The 7926-nt window shown below is 32.4% G+C and overlaps 1 long non-coding RNA gene across 1 annotated transcript; it reads left to right on the top strand.

Moving 5' to 3' along the window:
* Window positions 1-1566: 1566 nt before the first annotated feature.
* Window positions 1567-3111, top strand: LOC146945393 (uncharacterized). Its single transcript, XR_015028168.1, has 2 exons — window positions 1567-1890; window positions 2681-3111. It is a non-coding gene; the product is annotated as an uncharacterized LOC146945393 (long non-coding RNA).
* Window positions 3112-7926: the final 4815 nt, after the last annotated feature.

Raw genomic sequence — 7926 nt, 5'->3', positions numbered from 1 at the left:
TAAACAAACCACCGAATTAAAATAAGCATAATTATATTTTTTGAACAATAAAAATCTGTGGGTTTCATTTATCAATTAGATCAACATTTTAAAATTTTTTTTTATTGATTTAAAGTTGATATGGAGTGGTAAAAAAATGGTGGTTGGCGTCGAGTAGTAATTCGTTAGATGCAAGTTGAAGGTATATGCAAGCACTGAGACGATTAAGTTAGTATGATAGCAAAGAATGAGAAGTATTGAAAGGATAGATAGTTTGTACCTTGCGTTGATGGTGAAGAATGTCTTCTATATGCTTGAGTGCAGAATCGTTGAAGAGATGATGAGAGGTCGTTACAGATGGTGTGTCATCAATATCGGGTTCCGCATTTATTACTAGTCGTTGAGGCGTTCGAAATGGAGAATCTCAAGCTAGTCGTTGAGAAGCGGTTACCGAGGGAATAAGACTCAAAGGTATTGAATTGGATTCTAGCATGCTCATGCATTTGTGCTTTCGTACCTTTAATATTGGAAATGTTGGGTCTTGGACTAGTGGAGAATAAAAGTCAACAATTTTCGATTGTGAATTTGTAATAAGGATACCCATATATCAGTACATCGGTGGATTCTAGGGTGAGGGATCTATTAAGTCCCTCACCGGTGTACCACTTTATTCCACCGTCAGATTAAATATGTCTATATGATTTCATTACTTATTACCACACTGGATCTTTACTCCTTGTTCTCTCTTCTCTGTGTTCACCTTCCGCTTCATGCTCTGATGAAAACCAAAATCATTAACATCTCATACAAAAAATTAACAAACCCAAAAACCGCACAATCCTTAACTTCACAATAAATTTTAACCTGTGCTTTGATTCAATTTTAACCTGAAGTTTCAATTTTAACCTGTGAAATTATTGAGGGCTTTTGTGTTATTGATATCCTCTTTGGACTTACGACCGTAAATTCACCCTACAACTCAGGGAGCAATAATGGATGACATTTACAAGCTTTGAAAACATGTAAAATAAGGGTGTAAAATGATTATTTGAAGGGTTATTGTGTGCAAGCATTCATAAACATAACGGTGAGAGAAGAAAAGGTGCAGGCGATGGAGAATGGATAGCGAGATCTCCTAGTAGAGGGAGAAATAATTTGGATTCAGTGTGGTGGTAAATAATTAGATCACGTATGCTTGTTTAATCTGACGGTGGAATAAAGTGGTACACCGGTGAGGGACTTAATTGATCCCTCACCCTAGAATCCACCCAGTACATCACCTAGTTTATAAATATTTATTTGTCATAATTTAATTGAATGCATGTCAAAAAAGTTTTACACCCTTGTTACATAACGATTAATCTATTTTCAAATAAACCACGGAATTAAACAAAAAAGTATAATTTAATTTTTAAATTCATCTATACCTATTAATAAAGGCAATACTTTTGTTTGGTGTAGCCTTTTTTCTATTCCAAAATTGTCCTTCGTTGGCTTCACTAACTCACTAACTAACCACCCACAATTTAGTAATTTCCATCTTTAATAACCGCTTACACATATAACAAGGAAAAGGTAACATGTCCTGTGACTGATCAAACACAAAAAAAAACTAAAAGTAACTGCTTATACAGAGAAAAGAGAGTAAAATCAATGCGTGCAATTGTGTGATAAAATTTTAGAGATCAGAGAGGGAGAAGGAGGAGAGAATCGCCCAGCAGAATGGTTGGATTCCTGTTGGTTAGAAAATTTGGTTGTGGCAGCGTAGGTGCACACGGTGGAAGAGAGGGTTGCGTGATTAGCGGTTGACAAAGTTTGCACTCACAGCATGCTATAGGGTTGGCCTCAGTTAAGCGACACAAGAAAGACAGTTCACACGGTAGAGGCTTCCATTACCAGTGTGACGCGGTGGTGAGGCCCTGTATTTCTTCTCTCTCTATCGACATCTCTTGCTCTATCCTTTCTCTATCTCTCTAATATCTTTTCCCCCTCTTTTCAATTCCTGATTTTTCCATAATCTTTTATCAATCTAATTTTTATTTGTTGTGCAGTGTTTTGTTGTTTGATTACTACAAATGCTTACTTTGTTGATTGTTTTGTACATAGTTATTTTACTTGGAATTGTTACGCATGCTTAGATAATTTGCATGTTTACAACTTGCATTTGCTATCAATTTAATCAAACAATATGTACAAATTATAGTTCAAATTGCAATTTTTAATTTGTCCCTGTTATTTTTATATTAATGGACAATGATTTTCTTTTTGGCATTAACTTTATCATGCCTCTGATGCTCTCAGTTACATTCCAAATTGGTTTTGTTTATTCTTTGTACTTATAAAATTGTTGGCTTACAATTGCCTAACTAGGAGTAGATTCAATGTTCACAAATCTGGTATATGGGTTAACTAAATTCTAATTGCAATTTCTCTTCAATTTCCCTTTTCCTTCAATGTTTTTTTTATTTAAGTTACAAATGTATAATTCATTAGGGGATGTATTTTAATGTATTTCATTCGCGCCAACTTCTATCATTTTTGCATATGTTACTTTAGAACCCTTTTTGTATCTCTCTCTCTCTTCGTTTATTTGTTTTTAATTGTGCTTGCTGTACAGGCGTTAAGTTCTTTTGTACATATTGTAGGTTTGGGTTCCTTAATTCCTTTAGTGGTAATTGCAATGCTTTTGTATACCTTGCAGATTTGGATTCCTTTTTTTTGAAGAGGAGGAAGTTAGCCGCAGAATAGGAGGGTCAGCCGCGGCGACCCGTGTGGGAGAGACATGTTAGTTATTTCCTATATTTCTTATTAGTGGGGTGTTAAGAGATTCTCCAATTTTGCTTCACTATTCTTATTCATCTCCTTTTACAGAGTTCAAATATAACGACTTTAGTGGTTTTTTTTTCTTACTTTTGTGACATTTCATTGAATCGGAATGCTTCACGTGCAGTGGACGGGTTTTTATCTTAGTTACACTCTGTTTTTTCCTTCACGATATTAAGAACTAAGGTGAAATAAAGTTCTCTCTGATTCTTGGTATTGTTGTATGCTTCTGTTATTCCTTCTTGGAACTGGAATGACATAACCTGCTACATGTAGTGATTGGTCTGAAAGGTTACTTTTTATTTGTTCCCTCTCTTTTTTCACAGTTTTTATTTTGGCCATGTGTTTCACAAACCTTGATTCTGATTTACTTTGGAGTGTTAGGAGAAAAACTAATATTTTGTTTTTGTTGCATTGGATCAGAATATTACGTTACTTTATAGATATTGATTACGTTTCTTTATTTAGTCAAAAACCAAAATTATGTATTTTATTCATTTAACATCTGGAACTTATTTAACTTATGAAAAGTGCCAAAGAAATTATTATATTTTAATGGCAAAAGGCTAAAATGATTAATTGTGCATTTGGAATCAGCGTGAAAGGTTTTAGATAACGGGTTGATATTATAATTTTTTTAAGTTTCATTTATATTTCTATTTTATTGTGAGCATTTTAGATGGTATGAAGTGTGTTAAATGAGAGATACCTCAATTATCTTATGTTTACAACTATTTATATTAATAAATAACAATTATAGTGTGTTCTAATCATCTCTTATTCTCTTACTATCTATTTATATCTCTTTATTCATAGAATAACTACTATTCAAAAGTCCTGACAAAAAAAACTACTATTCAAAAGTAACATTTTCTCTTTCAACCTATCATTTTTGTTTAGATACATGCGTTAACGCAGTAGAAATAGCGGACAGACGGGAACGGGAGTGTCCGTCTGGAATAAAATAAACCCATAAAAGAAAAGAAAAAAATAAACATCGTTTTTCTTATATTCATCATCGTTTTCCTCAAATTTTAAACCCATAAAAATCAAGAATCTTCATCTTTTTCCCAAAAAATCCAACAACAAAAAAGATTATGATAAAGATTATGATTAGTTTGATGAAGGTCGATGATAAAGATTGAAGATGGAGATAATGATGAAGATTATGGATGTTGTCTTTTTCTAGGGGAATTCGATAAAATAAATTGTGTAAGAATAAAATTATTATTAATAATCTTATGTGGCAAGACAACTCATCATATTTTGAAGAGAAAAAAATCTAAAACAGAATTAAATTGTATTCCATTCGGTCACATTTATAAACAAAAAATAATTTGTTAGGTACATTGAATAACTAATGTCTAATTATTTGACATAAATGTGACCGGATACATTAATTATTTAATGAATCTAAAAAGATTATGATAAAGATTATGATTAGTTTGATGAAGGTCGATGATAAAAATAGTTATTTAATGAATCTAAATACATTAATCACAATATGGGTTTTCCATTGAAAATATTTTTTGGCAAGAACAATTATTTTTAGTGTTGATTGATCAAAATTCAATAGTGAATTATTACAACGTGCTGAAAAGGTCATGTATCATTTTACTTTTTGATCAAGTTCAATTTTTTATATGAATTAGATGTATGATCTCCTTTCAATTTTAATAATTTTGTCCAAAGACATGTGAGAAAAAAAGTGAACCAACATTAAACAAAAACATATTGTTTGAGTTATTTACGTAAGAGCAGTGGAAAAAGCGGACAGACGGGCACGGGAGTGCCCGTCTGGACGCTAGTTAAAATAATTTATAATTAAATGCTTGAACTAAGCTCTTAATTGATTGTTCTCGTGAACTTATCTCAGTTATGGACAATGCATAATGTATGTAAGGTCCGGGATTCAAACCCGGACCAACAAAAAACAAAAAAGCTCTTAATTGACTTCCCAAGTTTTTAAGTAATCTATAAGGGTCTTCCTATCTTTGCTAATTGTTTATTTGCTTGTGCTTGTCCCATTCACTTAAGTGAATGACAATGAAACAAAAGGAGCGGGTATATGGCTTTATATTTCAAAAAGTTCCCATTTCCCCTTCTTTACTACTACTAGTATTTATTAGTCACTCACAGCTTTTAGCATGAAACGTTGTCGTCTGGGGCCCACACCAACTCCTAAAACAAATTTCTTCGTTCACTTGGCTTGTCTTTGGTCATTTTTGTGGCAGTGGCACAGTCCCTCTCCAAGGAGCCCCCATCTTCATGGTAAGATTGGGTCCCAATTAACGGACAAAAATCTTGGAGCTTTGTGTATAACGTGCAAGTTGCAACTAACAATGAGGGTGATCCACATTTTCAGGTCCATAGATAGCTTAGGTTGGTCTAATTTTATTATCAAAGAAACTTAAGATTGGTCTAACCAATAAGAAACTCCTAAGCAAAGAACTAGAACTTATAATAGAAAAAATGGGGATTCCATCACATGCTAGCCTATTTTAATATTAAAGAACGTCTAATAAAAGATCTTCTAGAAGAAGAAAAAAAAATGTAAACCTTTGATTTGGTTGTAAAGTGTGTTTTTTCTATTATCCCTTTTATATAAACAAATAAAAAAATTGTGTTAGGTGATGAAGATTATACTCCCACATCTAATGTGAGTTAACTACTTATCAACTAATCCCCCGGTCACTATTATAAACAAATTTTGACTTTTTAGGTTCATTCAATAAATGATGTATGTGGTCTATATTGTAGACCACATACATCTTTTATTGAATGAATCTAAAAAGTAGAAATTTGCTTATAATAGTGACTAGAGGGAGTATATTAACATTTGTTGACAATCTTTTATATTAAATCTCGAAACTATAACATAAATAAATAGTGTATTTTCAATCTAAAAAGTACACCCTCCGGTCACTAATATAAGCAAAAATCCACTTTCTAGGTTCATTCAATAAATGATGTATGTAGCCTATAATAAAGACTACATACATCGTTAATTGAATGAACCTAGAAATTGGATTTTTGCTTATATTAGTGACCGGAGGGTGTAGTTGCTAAGAAATGTAAATGTGAGTATTATTTTTTATTGAGTGTGGGGATGGAACCATAGATCTTCTAATATACTCCATCCGTTTCAAAATACATGTCCAAGTCAACCACTTCACACATGTTAATGCACAATTTTGACCGTTAATATCTTTAATTATCTAAAGTAAAAAATTATAAAAATTTAATATTTTGAAAATATTTGTCGAAACAAATCAAACAACATCTTACATGCTAATATTTGTATTTATACATTAGTTAAAAAATATGGTCAAAGTAAGTCAAGTGAATAGTGCACATTGCAAAAATTAGACATGTATTTTGAAACGGAGGGAGTATTTGATAGACGAATATGAAAAGACCGGTGATTTAAAAACCTAGTTAAAACTTTACACCTAGAAAAAACTTAGTTTTGAGAAGAATACTCAACTTATGTAATTTTAGGAGGACATCTTCTCACCTTTTTGTAATTTTAGGACGACTATCTATCCTGCTACCTTTGTTTAGGAGGACTATCTATCCTGCTTCCTTTGAATTCTTTATAAAGAATTAGGTTTTCTTAACAATATTCTTTCACTGTTAATTTATCTTAGTTTGTCAACCTGCTAATTTTTACCAAATAAAGATCAATAGTTAATTTTTGTTTTTTGTTTTTTTATCGCCCATATATATATATACACTCCTCTCGAACAAAGATCTTCACCATTTCTCAAAGAATGTTCGATGTATAAAAGTTCAATCATAATGAATACATATTACAATTTCCAAAAAAATATGCAATTATACCCAAAAAACTTTAGGAAATAGTATATCAAATGGAGACCATCCTCCATTGATAGTAAAAGTTAATCTTAAGTGTGTGATCATGGAACTGCATCATATGTTACTTTTTCAATATATCTCAACATATATCTCATCATAAAGATCATTATCAAACTCTTTCCAACAAAAAAAAAGAAAAGGTCTTGTTAACTTGTGTCCTAAGGGCACAAGATAAGAAACTAAATGTAGAAACTTAATCTTGGAAATTGTGCATTCATAACCTTAAAAATTTCAAAACTTATATTTTCAATACAATATTTATTTTTAAATTCTATTTTAAGATCCTTATCTTGTGCCCTAATGGCACAAGTTAACATTTTCCAAAAAGAAATAATAATAGTAGGGATGGCAAAGCGGGCCGGCCCGCCCCGTTTAAGCCCGCCCCGTCTAAGCCCGCTAAAAAACGAGACGAGACGAGACGAGTCAAAATTAGTGACCGAGTCCAAAATCTCACCCCGCCCCGTTTAGTGGCGGACTTGCGAGTTGGCGGGCCGGCCCGCCAAATAAAAAACTTTTTTGATTTTTTTTACAACTTAATTGTTACAAAAAAAACTATGTTGCTTTTGTAATAAAAAAATATAAAAGAATAGGTAGCAAATAAATTTGTGAAAAACAACATAATTAACAAATTATCGAATCAACATTATAATTAATAGAAAAATAAGGCAAATGCGCAACATAAAACAAATCATAAAATAAATCCAACCACCAAATTAAATCCAAAAGGATAAAATAAGTTTCAATAAATAAACTCAACAACCAAGGTAAATCCAAAAACATAAAATAAGTTCCAAAATAAATCCAACAACCAAAATAAATCCAAAAGCATAAAATAAGTCTCAAAATAAACTAAACAACCAAGATAAATCCAAAAGAAAAAACAAGTCTCAAAATAATCGCAGCAGCAGCAGCAACATAATTCTTTTATTAAGTCAATCAACTCCAAGTCAATCATCATCTTAGTTATACTTATGAATACATGGTGCACCTCCTCCTTCTCCTCCTGTTGTCATCATAACATAATTGTTTTCAACGAGTTAAGCGGGCCGGCCCGCCCCGCCCCGTGCCCGTCCCGTTTTTCAACGAGCCGAGTCGAGCCGAGCCAACTATAAAAAGCGAGTTCAAAACTTCAACTCAGCCCGCCAAAAATAACGAGTCAAACAGGCCGGCCCGGCGGGTCAAGCTCGTTTTGCCACCCCTAAATAATAGAAAACTAACAGAGATCACAACATGGAAAGTAAGACA

The sequence above is a fragment of the Medicago sativa genome, chromosome 2 (assembly GCF_051527215.1).
Source record: "Medicago sativa cultivar Bolivia chromosome 2, Bolivia_mono, whole genome shotgun sequence".
Taxonomy (NCBI): Eukaryota; Viridiplantae; Streptophyta; class Magnoliopsida; order Fabales; family Fabaceae; genus Medicago; species Medicago sativa.
The sequence above is the reverse complement of the archived record's forward strand: the minus strand, read 5'-3'. Positions and strand labels throughout refer to the sequence as shown.